Source organism: Mobula hypostoma, chromosome 8 (assembly GCF_963921235.1).
Source record: "Mobula hypostoma chromosome 8, sMobHyp1.1, whole genome shotgun sequence".
NCBI lineage: Eukaryota > Metazoa > Chordata > Chondrichthyes > Myliobatiformes > Myliobatidae > Mobula > Mobula hypostoma.
In genome coordinates, this window is record NC_086104.1 from 1,483,564 (window position 1) to 1,506,879 (window position 23,316).

General features: G+C 46.3%; 1 protein-coding gene across 7 annotated transcripts in view; it reads right to left on the minus strand.

The window, feature by feature from the left end:
• The window catches only part of LOC134350026 (protein EFR3 homolog B-like), a 299,220-nt gene that overhangs the window by 238,636 nt on the left and 37,268 nt on the right, over positions 1-23,316 (minus strand). The window contains exon 2 of one of the 7 annotated variants that reach the window (XM_063054932.1): positions 3,876-4,051. The exons of the other annotated variants lie outside the window; for them this stretch is intronic. The gene's annotated coding sequence lies outside the window, so the exon portion shown is untranslated. The remainder of the gene's footprint in view (positions 1-3,875; positions 4,052-23,316) is intronic. 7 annotated transcript variants of the gene reach the window in all.

A 23,316-nucleotide genomic window follows, 5' to 3' on the forward strand; every position in this document is an offset into this window, starting at 1 on the left:
TGACATAATGTGTATCCTTGGACATTAAGCTCTCAGCTATAATCTTCTTTCAGCCAAGTTCATTTACCATATTCTGTATATTGTGCACATTCAAATATAATGTCACAATGGGGTGCTGGGAACGGACCCAAATGCAAGACACAGACACTGAAGTACAAGGAACAGGACTTGACTAGAGTAGGGACGTGACAGGATTCAGACCAGGAGCAGGGACAAGAACGCAGACTTGGGCTAGGGAAAGCAGGACCAGGACTAGGAACCATGGAATAGGAGACAAGGTTTGGACTCCGAGCCCGAGACTGGACTACGACCCAGAACCTGGGTCTTGCCTCGGGCTCGCACCCCAGAACCAGGCAAGGACATGACGTGGCTTGAGGCTGGGGTCTTGGGTCTTGAGGCTTGGCTAGAGGCTGGGGATGCTGGCATAGACGTGAACGTAGAACAGCAAACCGGAGGAATCTTGACAAGGAGACGGGATCTACAGGGACTATCTTGAAACTAGAGCAGAACTTGGAACTAAACTTAGAACTAACAGTTCTAAGCGGACGAGAGAACGAAGCATCACACAAGAATAGACCAACAAACTAGTGACCTGTGTCTGTCTGTCTGTCTGTCTGTCTGTATCTTGTTTTACGGCGGTTGGCATCCAGCTTAATGGTGCATTACTGCCACCCTCTGCTCCAGAATGTGCACTAGTGTAGTGACGCCATTGCACTTATTTCACAGTCTCTGATGCAAACCAGGTGTACAGTAATTAAGTAAACTAGCAGCAATTGGCAATCTAATGGCTGTAATTAGGGCATAATCAGGGAGAAAGGGGCGTTAAAGGGAAACAACCAAACGGAACCATGACAGTACGCCCCCCCAACGGGAGCCTCCTGGCGATCCTCCAGGCTTGTCTGGATAGTCCAGATGGAAATCCCGGATGAGAGAAGGGTCCAGAATGTAGGAGCGGGGAATCTAGGCATGTTCCTCTGGGCCTTACCCCTCCCAGTCAACCGGGTACTGGAGACCCCTGCCCCGACGGCAGACATCCAATAACTGCCACATGGTGTACGCCAGATGGTCGTCGATGATCAGGGGGTGGGCTGGAGGGGGTTCGGTCGGAGGGCACAAGGGACTGACAGAAATTGGTTTTAACTGGGAGACGTGAAATGTAGGATGGATCCACATGGACGTAGGGTAGTTTGAGCCGGATTGCCGTGGGGTTGATAATGCTCTCAACCTCGAAAGGTCCCAGGAAGCGGGGATGAGCTTCTTGGGCTGGTTCTTCAGAGGAATGTCTCTAGACGAGAGCCACACCATCTGCTCAGGTCGATACTCAGGAGCAGGGGTACGATGGCGGTCGGCAATTTTCCAGTTACTGTTGGCTGAGAGAAGTATGGCTGTGCATGTGTCTTCCCAGATTTTTCGGCACTTGTGTATATGGGCCTGGACTGACGGCAATGCAATCTCTTCTTCCTGGGCGGGAAACAGCGGGGGTTGATAACCAAGAGAGCATTCAAAAGGAGATTTTCCGGTCGCAGTGCTGACCAGAGAGTTGTGGGTGTATTCTACCCATGTGAGATGGTTGCTCCAGGTAGACAGGTTGTTGGCTGTTACACAACGTAACGCCGCCTCCAACTCCTGGTTGACCCGCTCCGTTTGCCTGTTGGTCTGGGGGTGAAACCCGGACGATAGGCTAACTGAGGCACCAAGGGCCGAACAAAAAGATCTCCAAACTTGCGAAATGAATTGAGGTCCCCAGTCGGAGACAATATCCGAAGGGATTCTGTGAAGTCGGAAAACGTGGGTGATGAGAAGGTCTGTGGTCTCCTGCGCGGAAGGGAGTTTAGGGAGGGCTACAAAATGCACCGACTTGGAGGAACGGTCCACCACAGTTAGTATGGCAGTGTTTCCACGTGAAAGGGGTAGCCCGGTGACGAAATCCAGAGCGATGTGTGACCAGGGACAGGCAGGGGACGAAGCAATCCCGCAGGTGGCCGATGGGAAGCTTTTCCACGGGCGCAGATGGAACATGCAGAGACATAGGAACGGGTGTCAGCGTCCATGGAGGGCCATCAGAAAGACCTCTTCAGAAGGGTCAGAGTCCGATCGATTCTGGGGTGGCAGGCGAAATGAGAAGTGTGCCCCCACTGGAGAACCTGCAATCGGACAGAATGAGGTACAAAGAGGCGATTGGGAGGTCCGATACCTGGGTCAGGTTGAGTCCGTTGGGCCTCTTTGACTGTGGATTCGATCTCCCAGGTGAGGGCAGCCACTACACAGGATGATGGAAGGATGGTCTCGTGGTTGGGAAGGTCTTCCTCGGAAACGTATTGACGGGAGAGAGCATCGGGCTTCCCGTTCTTGGAACCCGGATAAACCTGAACTGGCCAAAAAATAATGCCCAACGTGCCTGGCGAGAATTCAGGCGTTTGGCGGTCTGGATATATTCAAGGCTCTTATGGTCTGTCCAGACGATGAACAGGTGTTCCGCCCCCTCCAACCAGTGTCTCCATTCTTCCAACGCCAGTTTGACCGCCAGTAGCTCCCGGTTCCCCACGTCGTAATTTCGTTCAGCAGAAGACAGTTGGCGAGAGAAGGCGGCACAGGGATGTAGTTCCCGATCCGGGCCCGAACGTTGGGACAGTACCGCTCCCACCCCAGAGTCGGAGGCATCAACCTCCACAATGAATTGACAGGAGGGGTCCGGTTGAATCAGAACGGGAGCAGACGTGAAACACCACTTTTGTTCGGTGAATGCTGAGTCCGCCTCGGAGTTCCAAAGGAAAGGTGTGGCAGGTGAGGTAAGTCAGGTCAGAGGAGCCGTCACCTGACTGTAGTTTCTGCTGAACCGGCGATAGAAGTTCGCAAACCCCAGGAACCGTTGGAGTTGCTTGCGGTCCGTGAGTTTGGGCCACTCTGTCACAGCCCGGATCTTCTCGGGATCACCTCTCACCTGTCCGCTCTCGATGATATAACCTAGGAAGCTGACCGAGGGGATGTGGAATTCGCACTTCTCTGCCTTTATGAATAATTTATTCTCCCCCAGTCTCTGCAGGACTTGACGGACATGGAGAACGTCTTGCTGGGAACTGCTGGAAAAGATTAGGATGTTATCCAGATAGACAAACACAAAGCGGTTAATGAAGTCTCTTAGTACATCGTTAATCAAGGCCTGAAAGACTGCAGGGGCATTGGTGAGGCCAAAAGGCATGACCAAGTACTCAAAGTGGCCTAAAGGGGTATTGAATGCCGCCTTCCACTCGTCCCCCTCCCTTATTCGGACCAGATGGTGGCGCTTCGTAGCTCCAGCTTCGAGAAGATGGCGGCTCCGTGAAGTGGTTCAAACGCAGAACCTATCAGAGGCAGTGGGTACTTGTTCTTTATGGTTATATGATTTAGGCCTCGGTAGTCGATGCAGGGACGTACAGAACCATCCTTCCCCACAAAGAACCCTGCGCCCACTGGGGAGGATGAGGGTCGGATGATGCCCGCCGCGAGAGATTCACTGATGTAACCCTCCATTGCTTCCCTCTCTGGCCGGGACAAGTTATACAGCCGACTGTGGGCAGAGGAGCTCCGGGGAGAAGGTCGATAGCACAATCATATGGTCGGTGTAGAGGCAGGGAAAGGGCGCGTTGTTTACTAAACACGTGTCCCAGGTCGTGGTACTCCGCTGGAACCCTGGACAAGTCAGGGGGTTCAACGGCAGGTGAGGTCGAGGTGGTTTTTACAGGGGAAAGGGCCGACTGCAGACAGGTAGCGTGACAAAACGGACTCCAGCTGGCTATCCTCCCGGTGGACCAATCAATGCAAGGGTTATGGCGGCTCAACCATGGGTAGCCAAGAACTATTGGGGTTTGAGGGGAGGAGATCAAGTTAAATTGTACCTGTTCCCGATGGTACCCAGGGAGAATCAAAGACAGTGGTGGGGTACAGTGAGTGACTCAGGCCAGAAGTCTTCCGTCCAGTGCCCGGGTTTCCAGAGGGGTATTCAACGGCTCCCGAGGAATTCCGGCCTGGGAAGCTATATCTTCATCCAACAGATTCCCCTCAGCACCGGAGTCTATCAAGGCAGACAAAGACAGGGACTGTTGGCTGTAGCTTACAGTGGCTTGGATTTGCATCCGGGATTGGGGGACAGAAGGGAATGTGGTCCCCCTTTCTACTGGTGAGCCCTCCTTTTTGGCCGAAGGGGACAGGTAGCATGAAAATGGCCAGACTGACCGCAATAGAAACAATCCCCTGCTCTTAATCTCCGGAGTTTCTCTGAGGGAGAAAGACGGCTCCGTCCCAGCTGCACTGGTTCCTCTCCCGGGCTGGTGGAAATGGCCGGTCCGGATGCTATTCTAGGAGTGGGAGGAAGAGAGGGGTTAGGGCTAGGAGTAGATGATAAAGCGTGCCGTGGGGTGGCCAAAGGACGACCGGTTCTCTCCCTCTGTCGTTCTCGGAGTCGGTTGTCCAGCCTGGTGGCGAGGGAGATCAATGAATCCAGGCTGTTAGTGTCATCCCTAGCCGCCAACTCGTCCTTTACCTTGTCACAGAGGCCTTGCCGGAATACCTCCTGGAGTGCCTCAGCATTCCAGCCCGAGTCGGCCGCTAGCGTCCGGAACTCCACGGAGTATTCTGCAACACTGCGTGAGCCTTGATGGAGGGTGAGTAGCCGCTTAGCGGCATCTTTACCGCAGACAGGATGGTCAAAAATCTTCCTTATTTCCGAGATAAAGGTGGGGAAGGAAGAGCAGGTCTCTGGCTGATTATCCCAAATCGCGGTGGCCCACGCTAAGGAACTTCCTTGTAACAACCCCATAATGTAAGCTATTTTAGATCTGTCCGTGGCGTACGTGGATGGCTGCTGCTCGAACACCAGGGAGCATTGTAGCGGAAAAGCCCGGCACTTCCCCAGATCTCCGGCGTAGGGTTCTGGTTCAGGGACGCGCGGCTCCCTTAGCGGACGTGTTGTTGACACCTTGGGCGTCACCACCACAGACTGCCTGGGCTGGTCAGACCAAGGTCCCGGAGTCGAAGGGGTAAGATAGGTGGATACTCAGTCGACCTGTTCACTGACCTTTCTTACGTCTGCTGACAGGGAATGGAGGTTTTCCATGACTTCCTGGAGCAGCCGATTGTGCAAGCCCAGTAGGGAGCCCTGGCTGGCGAGTGCTTGTTGCAGATGATTCGTGTCTGCTGGGTTCATGTTGGCCAGTTTGTTCTGTCACAATGGGGTGCTGGGAACAGACCCAAATGCAAGACACAGACACTGAAGTACAAGGAACAGGACTTGACGAGAGTAGGGACGTGACAGAATGCAGGCAGGGAGCAGGGACAAGAATGCAGACTTGGGCCAGGGAAAGCGGGACCAGGACTAGGAACCATGGACTAGGAGACAAGGCTTGGACTCCGAGCCAGAGACTGGACAAGGACCCAGAACCTGGGTCTTGCCTTGGGCTCGGACCCCAAAACCAGGCAAGGACATGACATGGCTTGAGGCTGGGGTCTTGGGTCTTGGGTCTTGAGGTTCGGCTAGAGGTTGGGGATGCTGGCGTAGACGTGAACGTAGAACAGCAAACCGGAGGAATCTTGACAAGGAGACGGGATCTACAAGGACTATCTTGAAACTAGAGCAGAACTTGGAACTAAACTTAGAACTAACAGTTCTAAGCAGACGAGAGAACGAAGTATTACACAAGAACAGACCAACAAACTGGCAACCTGTGTAGTGACGCCATTGCACTTATTTCACAGTCTCTGATGCAAACCAGGTATACCGTAATTAAGTAAACTAGCAGCAATTGGCAATCTAATGGCTGTAATTACGGCATAATCAGGGAGAAAGGGGCGTTAAAAGGGAACAACCAAATGGAACCATGACATATAACAACTTCAGTCCTGTATTCACTGTTTACAGTTTTGTCCACATTTTTCATTTCAACTCATCCCGTTAACTGCAATTTTGCCCTATTATCAGCCTCTCCTTATTCACAGTCTCACTACACACGGGCTCTATTTGTAAACCATCTCTCGCATCCTCAGATGTGATTTCACATCTAATCACAAAGTGATGAACAAAGCTCTGTGAAGATATAAAACACTCCCAAGGCACCTCACTGATTCCCTAATAGCTTCATCTGAACAGTATCTCACTAAGTGATGCATACCTTCACGTTCCAAGATTGTTTAATGTCATTTTCTGTACACAAGTATAAAGGAGAATGAAGTAATTGTAATCAAAGCAGAACAAAGAAAACACAGTGAGATAAAGAACATAGCACCTTCCAGACCCATGACCACTAGAAAGACCAGAACAGCACATACCTGGGAACACCACCACTTGGAAATCCCCCTCCAAGTCACTCACCATCCTAACTTGGAAACATGTCACTATTCCTTCATTGTCACTGGGTCAAAATCATGGAATTCCCTCCCTAACAGCACTGAGGGTGTACCTACACCTCAGGTACTGCAGTGGTTCAAGAAGGCAGCTCGTCACCACCTTCTCAAGGGGAGCTAGGGATGGGCATTAAGTGCTGGCTTATCTGGTGATGCCCACATCCTATAAATGAATAAATTAAAAAATAAAAACACAATAAATATGAATACATAAGATTGTATGCCCATAAAGTGATGCTAAGCACAGGGGTGTCTGTACCTAAGGTGACTGACAGGAAATGATAAAGTATTGGTGGTTGGAGTTGTGGAGGGGTGGGTTAGTGGGTCAACCTTAGTGGATGCTATGTAACCTCCTTCATGATGGGAGCAGGACAAAGAGTCCATGAGCGGACAAGAGGGTCCATGTTACTGACCCTTTTCCAGCACATTACTGTACGTATGAACTTGATGGTAGGCTGGTGCTGGTGATGCGTTGGGTAGTTCCCACTGTAAAGCTTTCCTGCCCACTGTCATGCAATTTCTGTACCAAGCAATGATGCAGCTTGTTAGAATGCCCTCTACTGCTCTTCTGTAGAAAGATGTGAGCATGGATGTGCAACATCCAGTTCTCTACAACCTCCTCAGAAAGGTGAGGTGTTGCTGAAGTTTCCTGTCTGTGTAGGATGTATTCTGGGACCATGAGAGGTTGTGTGTCATGTGCACTTTCAGGAGTCTGAAACTGTTTGCGAGTTTCCAGTACTGCGTCATACTCGAGCATTGACTTGTAGCCCCTCATATTACAATGGCTTCTACCTCCTTTACACTTCGTACTGATGAATGACAATAAAAAATCTTGGATGTTGAATCATGAACCCAGCTGTGGAAGAGCGTCCCAAAGTGGCAGATGAAATTTAATTTGGACAAGTTTGAGATATTGTACTTTGGTGAATTAAACCTTGACAGGACTTACACAGTAAATAGTAGGGCCCAGAACAGGGTAGTAGAACAGCGAGCCCAAGGGGTACAGTACATAAGTGCCTGAAATTGGAGACTAGAGACAGCAGTATATAGAAGAGCATTGCTGAACGCAAGACATGCCAAACCCTAAAGTTAATGGGCTACATCAGCAGAAGACCACGAACATACACTCAGTGGCCACGTTAATAGCTATAGGTGGTATCTCATAAAGTGGCCACTGACAGTATATTTCCATGTACTACCATGAGATTCATTTTCTTATAGTAGAGTTAATGAAAAGCTACCCTCAAAGGAAATCCAAGCAACACACACAAAGCGCTGGAGGAGAAACACAAGGAAATCTGCCGATATTGGAAATCCAAGCAACACACACAAAATGCTGGAGGAACTCAGCAGGCGAGGCAGCATCCAAGAAAAAGAGGAAACAGTCAATGTTTTGGGGTGAGACCCTTCTTCAGCAGACTGACAAATAGACAGGTTGGGGAAGAAGCCTGCCTTCATCAGTCAGGCCAATGAGTACAGGAGTTGGAATATCATTTTACAAAAAACAAGTCACTAGAGAGACCATGCTTGATGTAAGGTTCTCCTTGCCCAGGATGTCGTCACAATGGGGTGACCTTATAGATATATAAAATCACGAAAGGCAGAGATAAGGTGATGGTCAGGCTCTTGAAGTAGTGTGGACAACTTCACTCATCTCAACTCTGTAATGATTCCACAGTCATGGTCTCACTTTCAAGAACTCTGCAACTCATGTTCTCGATATTATTTATTTATAATTGCTATGACTGTATTTGCACTATTTGTCGTCTTTCGCACTTCGGTTGTTTGTCACTCTTCCTTTCTGTGTAGTTTTTCATTGATTATATCGTATTACTTTGTTCTACTGTGAATTCCCACAAGAAAATGAATCTCACGGTAAAATATGCTGATATACACAGCCTCAGAATTGGGGCGGGGGGGGGGTTCTTTAAGAATGGAGATGAAGAGGAATTTCTTTCGCCAGAGATTGGTGAATCTGTGGAATTCGTTGCCACAGGCAGACGTGGAGGTCAAGTCTTTCTGTATATTTAAGGCAGAGGTTGATGGATTCTTGATCGGTCAGGACCTGAAGGGATATGGGGAGAAGGCAGGAGATTGGGGCTGAGAGGGAAATTGAATCAGCGTGATGGAGCTGGAGATGTTGCCTTCAACATGGACTGATTGTGGTCTTTGTGTCAAGAAATCCAAGAACCATTCTCTGTGTAAAAAAACTACTTCTGCCATTCCCCAAGGTGTTCTACATGTACATGGAGCACAGGAGGATGACTAATGTGAGGGTAGGACTGCTCGGGGATAAAGGAGGAAACGTGTCCCTGGAGTCTGAGGAGACAGGGGAGATCCTTAATGAATACTTTGCTTTACTATTCACCAGTAAGAGTTGGGAACCCCTGAGTAAGAGGGACGTTGTTGAATATGAGATCAGTGTAAAACAGCCTATTCTTCTACAGTATATCAAGATTAAGACAGAGACAGTGTTGGAGCTTTTGAAAACAAATTAAGATAGATAAGTCCCTAAAGCTGGAAGGAATATTCCCCAGTTTACAACGGTAAGCATAGAAAGGGATTGCTGGAGCATTGACGATGATCCCTGTGTCCTCACTGGCCACAGGAATGATACCAGATGACTGGAAGGTGTTCCTTTATTGAAGAAAGGTAATAGAAGTAATCGTGGGAATTATAGACCACTGAGTGTGATGTGAGTAATGAACAAGCTACTGGAGAGAATTGAAAGAGACAGGGTTTACCAGCATAGTCTGATTAGTTATAGTTAGCATGGTTTTGTGATGGCTAGATCATGCCTTTCAAGACTATCTGAGTTCTTGGAGGAGATGATGGAACAGACTGATGAAGGTAGAGTGGTGGATAAAGTGTATATAGACTTTAGTAAGGTTTAGACTCAGAGCCCCTTTCAGCCACCCTGTTTCCCTGTTTAAAACATTCCTGCCTCCCTGTTTCCCTGTTTAGAACATTCTAGCCTCTCTGTTTCCCTATTTAAAACATTCCTGCTTCTTTTCTAGTCCTGCAGGACCCTGTCTGATTTTAGCTTCCTGAACCTTGCTGATGCTTGTTTCCTTTTACTTTTTAACTACATTTGGGAAAAGTCAAAGTAAATTTATTAGCTAAGTATGTAGACAGTGGCCTCTTTATTACATACACACGTACACCTGTTTGTTAATGCTAATATCTAATCAGCCAATCATGTGGCAGCAACTCAATGAATAAAAGCATGCAGTCATAGTCAAGAGGTTTAGTTGTCGTGCAGACCAAATAACAGAATGGGAAAGAAATATGATCCAAGTGACATTAACTGTGGAATGATTGTTAGTGCCAGATAGAACAGTTTCAGTATCACAGAAACTGCTGAGCTCTTGGGATTTTCATGCACAACAGTTTCCAGAGCACGGATTTCCAACCTTTTTTTAAGTCATGCACAACTACCATTAACTGAGGGGTTTGTGAGCCCCAGATTGGGAACTCCTGCTCCAGGGTTACAAAGAATGGTGTGAAAAACAGAAAACATCCTGTGAGTGGCAATTCTGTGGACAACAATACCTGTCAATGAGAGAGGTCAGAGGAAAATGGTCAACCTGGTTCAAACTGACAGCAACTCAAATAACCAACCCATTCCACACAGTCACAACTTTCTGGGTAAAAAACTTACCCCTGACATCTCCTCTGTACCTACTTCCAAGCACCTTAAAACTGTGCCCTCCTGGAGTAGGTTAAAAGGTCAGCACAACATCTCGGATTGAAGGGCCTGTACCATGCTGTATCTTTTAACACTCTATGAAATATACAAGTGTTAGATACATGGGTTATGACCAAAGGAAATATGGCTGGAGTAGCTTGACACTTTAGTACAATGGTATTTATTAGGTGAGTCAAAGATCAAACACAAAAATTACTGATAATAGTGAAAAAAAAACTGCCAATATTTACAAAAAGTTATCAACCAGAAAACAGAATACTAGCTCCACACTTTGTCCAGTGTGAACTTTTGGCAGTCCTGATCTCTTTCCTACTGAGAGTGATGAACCTCATTTATTAGGGACTAGGACATACTACCTTTAATTACATAGAAACATAGAAAACCTACAACACAATACAGGCCCTTCAGCCCACAAAGCTGTGCTGAACATGTCCTTACCTTAGAAATTACCTAGGGTTACCCGTAGCCCTCTATTTTTCTGAGTTCCATGTACCTGTCCAGGAGTCTCTTAAAAGACCCTATCGTATCCGCCTCCACCACCTTTGCCGGCAGCCCATTCCACGCACTCACCACTCCCTGCGTTAAAAACTTACCCCTGACATCTCCTCTGTACCTACTTCCACACACCTTAATACTATGCCCTCTTGTGCTAGGCATTCCAGCCCTGGGACAAAGCCTCTGACTATCCACACAATCAATGCCTCTCATCATCTTGTACACCTCTATCAGGTCACCTGTCATTCTCCATCACTCCAAGAAAAAAAGGCCAAGTTCACTCAACCTATTCTCATAAGGCATGCTCCCCAATCCAGGCAACATCCTTGTAAATCTCCCCTGCACCTTTTCTATGGTTTCCACATCCTTCCTATAGTGAGTCGACCAGAAGTGAGCACAGTACACCAAGTGGGCTCTGACCAGGGTCCTATATAGCTGCAACATCAGCAAGGGAGATGAGGCTGAGTTCAGGGCTATGGTGGGAAACTTTGTCACATGGTGTGAGCAGAATTATCTGCAGCTTAATGTGAAAAAGACTAAGGAGCTGGTGGTAGACCTGAGGAGAGCTAAGGCACCAGTGACCCCTGTTTCCATCCAGGGGGTCAGTGTGGACATGGTGGAGGATTACAGGTACCTGGGGATACGAATTGACAATAAATTGGACTGGTCAAAGAACACTGAGGCTGTCTACAAGAAGGGTCAGAGCCGTTTCTATTTCCTGAGGAGACTGAGGTCCTTTAACATCCGTCGGACAATGCTGAGGATGTTCTACGAGTCTGTGGTGGCCAGTGCTATCATTTTTGCTGTTGTGTGCTGGGGTAGCAGGCTGAGGGTAGCAGACACCAACAGAATCAACAAACTCATTCGTAAGGCCGGTGATGTTGTGGGGATGGAACTGGACTCTCTGACGGTGGTGTCTGAAAAGAGGATGCTGTCCAAGTTGCATGCCATCTTGGACAATGTCTCCCACTCATTACATAATGTATTGGTTGGGCACAGGAGTACATTCAGCCAGAGACTCATTCCTCCGAAATGCAACACTGAGCGTCATAGGAAGTCATTCCTGCCTGTGGCCATCAAACTTCACAACTCCTCCCTTGGAGGGTCAGACATCCTGAGCCAATAGGCTGCTCATGGACTTATTTCCATCTGGCATAATTTACATATTATTATTTAATTATTTATGGCTTTATATTCCTGGTTGGTGCAACTGTAACAAAACCCAATTTCCCTCTGGATCAATAAAGTATGTCTGTCTGTCTATCTATCTATCTATCTAACATTACCTCTTGGCTCCTAAACTCAGTCCTATGATGGATGAAGGCCAATGCACCATATGCTTTTTTAACCACAGAGTCAATGTGCGCAGCAGCTTTGAGTGTCCTATGGACTCAGACCCCATGATCCCTCTGATCTTCCACACTGCCAAGAGTCTTACCATTAATACTATATTCTGCCATCATATTTGACCTACCAAGATGAACCACCTCACACTTACCTGGGTTGAACACCATCTGCCACTTCTCAGCCCAGATTTGCATCCTATCAATGTCCCGCTGTAACCTCTGACAGCCCTCCACACTGTCCACAACACCCCCAACCTTTGTACCGTCTTTAAAGATGTGATATAGGATCAGAAGATGTTGAATCCTTGTGGGTTGAGTTAAGAAACTGGAAGGGTAAAAGGACATTGATGACAGTTATATATAGACCTCCCAACAGTGGCTGGGAGGTGGACCACAGGATACAACAGGAATTAGAAAAGGTGTGTCAATAGGGCAATGTTATGGTAGTCATGGGAGATTTTAACATGCAGGTCGATTGGGAAAATCAGGTTGGTAATGGATCTCAAGAGAGTGAGTTTGTTGACAGCTTTTTAGAGAAGTTTGTCATTGAGCCGACCAGGGGATCAGCTATACTGGATTGGGTGTTATGTAATGAACTGGAGACGATTAGGGAGGTTAGGGTAAAAAAAAACCCTTAGGAGCCAGTGATCACAATGTGATTGTGTTCAACTTGAAATTTAATAGGGTAAAAGTAAAGTCTGATATAGCAGTATTTCAGTGGAGTAAGGGAAATTACAGTGGTAAGAGAGAGGAGTTGGCCAAAGTAAATTGGAAGGAGCTGCTGGCAGGGATGTCAGCACAGCAGCAATGGCATGTTTTTCTGGGAAAAATGAGGAAGGTGCAGGACATGTGTATTCCAAAAATGAAGAAACACTCAAATGGTAAAATAGTACAACCATGGCTGACAAGGGAAATCAAAGCTAATGTAAAAACAAAAGAAAGAGCATACAACAAAGCAAAAATTAGTGGGAAGATAGAGGATTGGGAAGTTTTTAAAAACCTACAGGCAGCAACTAAAAAAATTATTAGAAGGGAAAAGATGAAATATGAAAGCCAGCTAGCAAATAATATCAAAGTGGATAGTAAAGTTTTTTTCAAGTATGTTAAAAATAAAAGAGAAATGAGAGTGGATATAGGACCGCTAGAAAATGAGGCAGGAGAAATAATAACGGGGGACAAGGAGATGTCTGATGAACTAAATGAGTATTTTTTGTCAGTCTTCACTGTGGAAGACACTAGCAGTATGCCTGATGTGGTAGTGTGTGAAGGAAGAGAAGTGGGTAGAGTTACTGTTACAAAAGAGAAGGTACTCAAAAAGCAGAAAGACCTAAAGGTATAGAAGTCACCCAGACCAGAGGTACTTCATCCTAGGGTTCTGAAGGAGATAGCATTAGAGATTGTGGTGGCATTAGAAATGATCTTTCAGAAACCATTGGACTCTGGCATAGTGCCAGACGACTGGAAAATTAGAAATGTTATTCCACTCTTTAAGAAGGGAGGAAGGCAGCAGAAAGGAAATTATAGACTAATTAGCCTGACCTCAGTGTTGGAATTCTTTGAGGAGATTACAAGTAGATAAAGGGCATGCAGTGGATGCTGAAAATTTGGACTTTCAGAAGGCCTTTGACAAAGGTGCCACAAATGAGGCTGCTTACCAAGTTAAGACCCATGGTATTACAGGAAAGTTACTAACACGGTTAAAACATTGGCTGATTGGTAGGAGGCAGTGAGTGGGAATAAAAGGATCCTTTTCTAGTTGGCTGCCAGTGACTGGTGGTGTTCTGCAGGGATCGGTGTTGGGACCACTTCTTTTTATGCTGTAGATCAATGTTTAGATGACGGAATAGATGGCTTTGTTACCAAATTTGCAGATGATACGAAGATTGGTGGAGGGGCAGGTAGTGTTGAGGAAATAGGTAGGATGCAGAAGGACTTAGATTTGGAGAACAGACAAAAAAGTGGCAAACGAAATAAAATGTTTGAAAGTGCATGGCCATGCACTTTTTGGTAGTAGAAATAAATATGTGGATTATTTCCTTAATTGGGAGAAAATCCAGGAATGTGAGATGCAGATGGACTTGGAAGTCCTTGTGCAGAACACCCTGAAAGTTAGCTTGCAGGTTGAGTTGATGGTGAGGAAGGCAATTCATTTCAAGAGGGCGAGAATACAAGAGCAAGGATGTGACGCTGAGGCTTTATAAGATACTGGTGAGGCCTCACCTTGAGTATTGTGAACAGTTTTCGGCCCCTCATCTAAGAAAAAATGTACTGGCATTGGAAAGGGTTCAGAGGAGGTTCACAAGGATGATTCCAGGAATGAAAGGGTTATCATACAAGGAACGTTTGATGGCTCTGGGTCTGTACTCGCTGGAATTCGGTAGGATGAGGGGGGATCTCATTGAAACCTTGTCAATGTTGAAGAGCCAAGAAAGAATAAATGTGGAAAAGATATTTCCCATGGTGGTAGAGTCTAGGACAAGAGGGCACAGCCTCAGGATAGAGGGGCACACTTTCAAAACAGAAATGTGGAGAAATTTCCTGAGCTAAAGGGTGGTGAATTTGTGGAATTTGTTGCCACATGCAGCCTTGGAGGCCAGGTTGTTGGGCATATTTAAGGCAGAGATTGATAGGTTCTTAAATGGACATGGCATCAAAGGTTACGAGGAGACGGCCGGGAACTGGGGTTGAGGGGGAGATAAAAAAAATTTTTTCAAAAGGATCAGCCACAATTGAATGGCGGAGCAGACTCGATAGCCCAAACTGCTCCTTTATCTTGTGGTCTTATGATCATTTAGATAAACCACACTGTAGTCCTCACTGGTGCTCATTTAGATAGACCGCACTGAATTCCTCATTGATGATCATCTGGATAGACCGCACTGCATTCCTCACTGATGACCGTTTAGATAGACCGCACTGCATTCCTCAGTGATGACCGTTTAGATAGACCGCACTGCAGTCCTCAGTGATGACGGTCTAGATAGACCACATTGCAGTCCTCACTAATGATCATCCAGATAGACAACACGGCAGTCCTCACTGATGATCATCTGGATAGACCGCACTGCAGTCCTCACTGATGATCATCTAGATAGACCACACTGCATTCCTCACTGATGATCGTCTAGATAGAATGCACTGCAGTCCTCACTGATGATCATCTAGATAGACAGCACTGATGACCATCTAGATAGACTGCACTGCATTCCTCACTGCTGATCATCTAGATAGACCGCACTGCATTCCTCACTGATGATCATCTAGACCGCACTGCAATCCTCACTGCTGATCATCTAGATAGACCGCACTGCATTCCTCACTGATGATCATCTAGATAGACGGCACTGCAATCCTCACTGATGATTATCTAGATAGACCACACTGCATTCCTCACTGATGATCATGTAGATAGACCGCACTGCAATCCTCACTGATGATCATCTAGATAGACCGCACTGCAATCCTCACTGATCTAGATAGACCACACTGCAGTCCTCACTGATGATCATCTAGATAGACCTCACTGCAGTCCTCACTAATGATCATCAGATAGACCACACTTCAGTCCTCACTGATGATCATCTAGATAGACCACACTGCATTCCTCACTGATCATCTAGATAGACCTCACTGCAGTCCTCACTAATGATCATCAGATAGACCACACTGCAGTCCTCACTGATGATCATCTAGATAGACCACACTGCAGTCCTCACTGATGATCATCAGATAGACCACACTGCATTACTGAATAACGATCATCCAGATAGACCACAATGCAGTCCCCACCAATGATCATTTAGATAGACCGCACTGATGTCCTCACTGATGATCGTCTAAATAGACTGCACTACAATCCTCACTGATGATCATCTAGATAGACCACACTGCATTCCTCACTGATGATCACCTAGATAGACCAAACTGCAGTCCTCACTGGTGATCATCTAGATAGACCGCACTGCAATCCCCACTGGTGATCATCCAGATAGACCGCACTGCAGTCCTCACTGATGATCATGTACATAGACCGCACCGCAATCCTCGCTGATGATCATCTAGATAGACCGCACTGCAATCCTCACTGATGATCATCTAGATAGACCGCACTGCATTCCTCACTGATCTAGATAGACCACACTGCAGTCCTCACTGATCATCACCTAGATAGACCACACTGGAGTCCACACTGATGATCATCTAGATAGTCCTCACTGCAGTCCTCATTAATGATCATCAGATAGACCACACTGCATCACTGAATGATGATCATCTAGATAGACCACAATGCAGTCCCCACCAATGATCATTTAGATAGACCACAATGATGTCCACACTGATGATCATCTAAATAGACCGCACTACAATCCTCACTGATGATCATCTAGATACACCACACTGCATTCCTCACTGATGATCACCTAGATAGACCACACTGCAGTCCTCACTGGTGATCAACTAGATAGACCGCACTGATGATCACCTAGATAGACCACACTGCATTCCTCACGATGACTATTTAGATAGACCGCACTGATGATCACCTAGATATACCGCACTGATGATCACCTAGATATACCGCACTGAAGTCCTCAGTGATGATTATCTAGATAGACCGCACGGCAGTCCTCATTGATGACTATTTAGATAGACCACACTGATGACCATCTAGATAGACCACACTGCAGTCCTCACTGATGATCATCTAGACAGACCGCACTGCAGTCCCCACCAATGATTATTTAGATAGACAGCACTGCAGTCCTCACCGATGATCATCTAGACAGACCGCACTGCATTCCTCACTGATGATCATCTAGATAGACCGCACTGCAATCCTGACTGATGATCATCTAGATAAACGGCACGGCATTCCTCACTGGTGATCATCTGGATAGACCGCACTGCATTCCTTACTGATGATCATCTAGATAGACCGCACTGCAATCCTGACTGATGATCATCTAGATAGACCACACTGATGACCATCGAGTAAGGCCACACTGCAGTCCTCACTGATGAATATCCAGATAGACCACACTGCAGTCCTCACTGATGATCATCTAGATAGAACGCACTGCAGTCCCCACTGCTGATTATTTAGACAGACAGCACTGCCGTCCTCACCGATGATCATCTAGACAGACCACCCCAATGATCATCTAGATAGACCGCACTGATGACCAGCTAGAAATACTACACTGCAGCCCCACTGATGACTAGTTAGATAGACCTCACTAATGATCATCTAGATAGACCGCACTGCAGTCCTCACTGATGAACATCTAGATAGACCACACTGCAGTCCTCACTGATGATCATTTAGATAGACTGCACTGATGACCATCTAGAAAGACCACACTGCAGTCCTCACTGATGATCATCTAGACAGACCGCACTGCATTCCTCACTGATGATCATCTAGATGGACCACACTGCAGTCCTCATTGATTACCATCTAGATAGACCACACTGCAGTCCTCACTGATGATCATCTAGATGGACCACACTGCAGTCCTCATTGATTACCATCTAGATAGACCACACTGCAGTCCTCACTGATGATCATCTAGATGGACCACACTGCAGTCCTCATTGATTACCATCTAGATAGACCACACTGCAGTCCTCACTGGTGATCAACTAGATAGACTGCACTGCTGTCATCACTGATGATCATCTAGATAGACGGCACTGCAATCCTCACTGATCATCTAGATAGACCACACTGCATTCCTCACAGATGATCATCTTGGTAGACCGCACTGCAGTCCTCACTAATGACCATCTAGATAGATGGCACTGCATTCCTCACTGATGATCGTCTAGATAGACCACACTGCAGTCCTCACCAATGATTATTTAGATAGACAGCACTGCCGTCCTCACCGATGATCATCTAGATAGACCACCCCGATGATCATCTAGATAGACCGCAGTCATGACCATCTAGAAAGACCACACTGCAGTCCTCACTGATGATCATCTAGATAGACCAGACTGCAGTCCTCACTGATGGTCATCTAGATAGACCACACTGCAATCCTCACAGATGATCATCTTGGTAGACCGCACTGCAGTCCTCACTAATGACCATCTAGATAGATGGCACTGCATTCCTCACTGATGATCGTCTAGATAGACCACACTGCAGTCCTCACCAATGATTATTTAGATAGACAGCACTGCCGTCCTCACCGATGATCATCTAGATAGACCACCCCGATGATCATCTAGATAGACCGCAGTCATGACCATCTAGAAAGACCACACTGCAGTCCTCACTGATGATCATCTAGATAGACCAGACTGCAGTCCTCACTGATGATCATCTAGATAAACCACACTGCAATCCTCACTGACGATCATGCAGATAGACCACACTGATGACCATCTAGATAGACCAGACTGCAGTCGTCACTGATGATCATCCAGATAGACCGCACTGCAGTCCTCACTGATGATCATCTAGATAGACCACACTGCATTCCTCACTGGTGATCATCTATATAGACCGCACTGTAGTCCTCACTGATGATCATCTATAGACCACACTGCAATCCTCACTGATTACCGTCTAGATAGACCACACTGCAGTCCTCACTGATTACCATCCAGATAGACCACACTGCAGTCCTCACTGATTACCATCCAGATAGACCGCACTGCAGTCCTCACTGATGATCATCTAGATAGGCCACACTGCAGTCCTCACTGATGATCATCTAGATAGACCACACTGCATTCCTCACTGGTGATCATCTATATAGACCGCACTGTAGTCCTCACTGATGATCATCTAGATAGACCGCACTGATGACCATCTAGAAAAACCACACTGCAGTCCTCACTGATAATCATCTAGATAGACCGCACTGCATTCCTCACTGATGATCATCTAGATAGACCGCACTGCAGTCCTCACTGATGATCATCTAGATAGACCGCACTGCAGTCCTCACTGATGATCATCTAGATAGACCACACTGCAATCCTCACTGATTACCGTCTAGATAGACCACACTGCAGTCCTCACTGATTACCATCCAGATAGACCACACTGCAGTCCTCACTGATTACCATCCAGATAGACCGCACTGCAGTCCTCACTGATGACCATCTAGATGGACCGCACTGCATTCCTGACCGATGATCATCTAGATAGGCCACACTGATGATCATCCAGATAGACTGCACTGATGACCATCTAGATAGACCTTACTGCAGTCCTCAGTGATGATCATCCAGATAGACCACACTGCAATCCTCATTGATGACTATCTAGGTAGACCACACTGATGATCATCTAGATAGGCCACACTTCAGTCCCCACCAATGATCATTTAGATAGACCGCACTGCAGTCCTCGCTGATGATCATCTAGATAGACCACACTGAAATCCTCACTGATTACCATCTAGATAGACCACACTGCAGTCCTCACTGATTACCATCCAGATAGACCGCACTGCAGTCCTCACTGATGATCATCTAGATAGACTGCACTGCAGTCCTCACTGATTACCATCTAGATAGACCACACTGCAGTCCTCATTGATGATCATCTAGATAGACCGCACTGCAGTCCTCACTAATGATCATGTAGATAGACCACACTGCAGTCCTCACTGATGATCATCTAGATAGACCGCACTGCATTCCTCACTGATCATCTCGATAGACCACACTGCATTCCTCACTTGGAGCACCTGGTCCAGCAGCTGCTGGAAGGTTGATGGGTTTATGAAGACGATAGGGAAGGGCATCACAGTGACCTGAAACAGACCTAGAGGACTGTGGAAGGTTGATGGGTACATGAAGACCAAAGGGACCGGCATCACAGTGACCTGAAACAGACCCAGAGGACTGTGGAAGGCAGTGAGTGGTTTTGATTGGTCATCCAGTAACCCTTATAAAGGTCCAGTGTAGTTATGTAAATTTCCATCCAATCTTTTCTAGTAGATCATCAATGCGGGACATAGGACCCGCATCAAACAAAGAAATGGCATTCAACTTCCAGAAATTAATGCATACCCTCAGGGTGCTATCATTTTTGAGGATGAAATCAATACGATTATTCCACCCACTATTTGAAGACTCAGTGTCTCCCAACTCCAGCATGGTCTCAATCCCATCCTTCAAAGCCCCCACAAGTCACTCTGGAACTCTGTAACAGTGTTGGTGTACTAAACCCTGGTCAGGTCTGATCCTGATGGAGTGTTTTAGGATCTTTGTCAGCCTTGGTCTGTGCTTGAACAGCTGTGGAAAGTCACTGCAAATCCACTGATTTGCGGCCATTGGGATAAGACCATAAGGCCATAAAATATAGGAGCAGAATTAGACTATTTAGTCCAATGAGTCTGCTACACTATTTCATCATTGCTGATCCAATTTTCCACTCAGCGCAATCTCCTGCCTTCTCTCCATATCCTTTCATGCCCTGACCAATCAAGAATCTGTCAACAACTGCCTGAAATATAATGACTTGGTTTCCACAGCTGCCTGTGTCAAAGAATTCCACATATTCACCACTCTCCGGCTAAGGAAATTCCTTCTCATCTCTGTTCTAGATGGACACCCCCTCTTTTCTGAGGCTGTGTCCTCTGGTCTTAGACGCTCCCACTATAGGAAACATCCTCTCCCCATCCACTCCATCAAGGCCTTTCACCATTCAATAGGTTTCAATGAGGTCACCCTGATTTTTCTGAATTCCAGTGAGTACAGGCCCAGAGCCATCAAACGCTCTTCATATGACAAGCCATTCAATCCTGGAATCATTTCTACAAACTTCCTTTGAAGCCTCTCCAGTTTCAGCACATCATTTCCAAGATAAGGGGGAAAAATCTGCTCACAAATACTCCAAGTGAGGCCTTACCAGTGCTTTATGAAGTCTCAACATTACATCCTTGCTTTCATATTCTAGTCCTCTTGAAATGCATGCTAACATTGCATTTATCTTCCTCACCACAAACTCAACCTTCAAATTATCCTTGAGGCAATCCAGCTCAAGGACTCGCCAAGTCCCTTGCACTGCAGTTTTTTTGTATTTTCTCTCCATTTAGTAGAATAATCAACCCTTACATTGCTTCAGCCATAGTGCAGGACCATACCCTTCCCAACACTGCCACTTCTTTGCCCATTCTCCTAATCTAATTCCTTCTGTAATGCCTTCCATGTTCCCGATGTGGCCTTCTATATATTGGCGAGACCCAACGCAGACTGGGAGATCGCTTTGCTGAACACCTACGCCCAGTCCGCCAGAGAAAGCAGGATCTCCCAGTGGCCACGCATTTTAATTCTACATCCCATTCCCATTCTGACATGTCTATCCACGGCCTCCTCTACTGTAAAGATGAAGCCACACTCAGGTTGGAGGAACAACACCTTATATTCTGTCTGGGTAGCCTCCAACCTGGTGGCTTGAACATTGACTTCTCAAACCTCTGCTAGTGCCCCGTCTCCCCCTCGTACCCCATCTGTTATTTATTTATATACACACATTTTCTCTCTCTCTCTCTCTCTCTCTCTCTCTCCTTTTTCTCCCTCTGTCCCTCTCACTATACCCCTTGCCCATCCTCTGGGCTTCCTTCTCCCCCTTTTCCTTCTCCCTGGGCCTCCTGTTCCATGATCCTCTCATATCCCTTTTGCCAATCACCTGTCCAGCTCTTGGCTCCATCCCTCCCCCTCCTGTCTTCTCCTATCATTCTGGATCACCCTCTCCCCCTCTCAAATCTCTTACTAACTCTTCCTTCAGTTAGTCCTGACGAAGGGTCTCGGCCCAAAACATCAACTGTACTTCTTCCTATAGGTGCTGCCTGGCCTGCTGCGTTCACCAGCAACTTTTATGTGTGTTCCTTCTGTTGCCTCTTTACTTCCTCAAAACTACCTGCCCCTCCACCTATCATCATATCATCTGCAAACTTTGCAACAAAACCATCAATTTGATTATCCAAATTATTAACATATAACATAAAAAAATCACTCCCAATACAGAAGTAGAAAAGGCTTCCTTTGTTCTGACTCTTTGCCTCCCACCAAACAGCCACTGCTTCATCATGCTAGAACCTTCCCTGTAATACCATGGGTTCATAGCTTGTTAAGCAGCCTCACGAGTGGCACCTTGTCATAGACAAGCTGAAAATCTAAGTACACAACATCTACTGATTCTCCTTTGTCTATCCTGCTTGCTATTTCTTCAAAGAATTCCAACAGATTTGTCTGGCAAGATTTTCCCTTGAGGAAACCATGCTGACTAAGACCTATTTTATCATGCGCCTCCAAGTACCCTGAGACGTCATCCTTAAAAATCAACTTCCAACATCTTCCCAACCACTGAGGTCAGACTAACTGGTCTATAGTTTTCTTTCTTCTGCCTCTTTCCCTTCTTGGAGTGACATTTGCAATCTTCCAGTCTTTTGGAATCATTCCAGAATCTCATGGTTCTTGAAACCATCACTAATGGCTCCACAATCGCATCAGCCACCCTTTTCAGATCGCTGGGGTGTTCACCATCTGGCCCGGGTGACTAATCTACTTGTAGACCTTTTAGTTTCCCAAGAACTTCTCTCTAATACTTATAACCTCACACCCTTCATGACCTCAACACCTGGAATGTCTGCCATACTGCTAGTGTCTTCCACAGTGAAGACTGATGGAAAGTATTTATTCAGTTCATCTGCCATTTCCTTGACCGCCATTACTACCTCTCCAGCATTGTTTTCCAGTGGTTTGATATCCACTCTCACCACTCTTTTACACCTGATGTATTTGAAGAAACTTGTGATATCCTCTCTAATATTATTGAATTGAATTGAATTGAATTTATTACTTACATCCTTCATATACATGAGGAGTAAAAATCTATACGTTACATCTCTGTCTAAACATGCAATGTGCAATTTATAGTAACTTATAATAAATAGTATGTACAACAAGATAGTCAATAGAACATAGAAATGTCAGCATGAGTTAAGCAGTCTGATGGACTAGTGGAAGAAGCTGTCCTGGAGCTTAATTACATATTCCATCTTTACCTTCTTAATGACTTTAGCTGCCTTCTGTTGGTTTATAAAAGCTTCCCAATCCTCTTAACTTTCCACTAATTTTTGCTCTACTGTATACCCTCTCTTTGGCTTTTATATTGCCTTTGACTTCTCTTGTTAGCCATGGTTGTGTCATTCTTCCTTTAGAATACTTCTTCCTCTTTGGGATGTATATCTCCTGTGCCTTTCAAATTGCTTCCGGAAATTCCAGAGACAATGGAGGCCTGTACCCATGGCAGAGCTGACTCATTTTACAACCTTCCGTAGTTTCTCTTGACCCTGTGCAGTAGCACCTTCCCCCATACCAGAAGGTGATGCAGCCTGTCAGAATGCTTTCCACAGTACATCT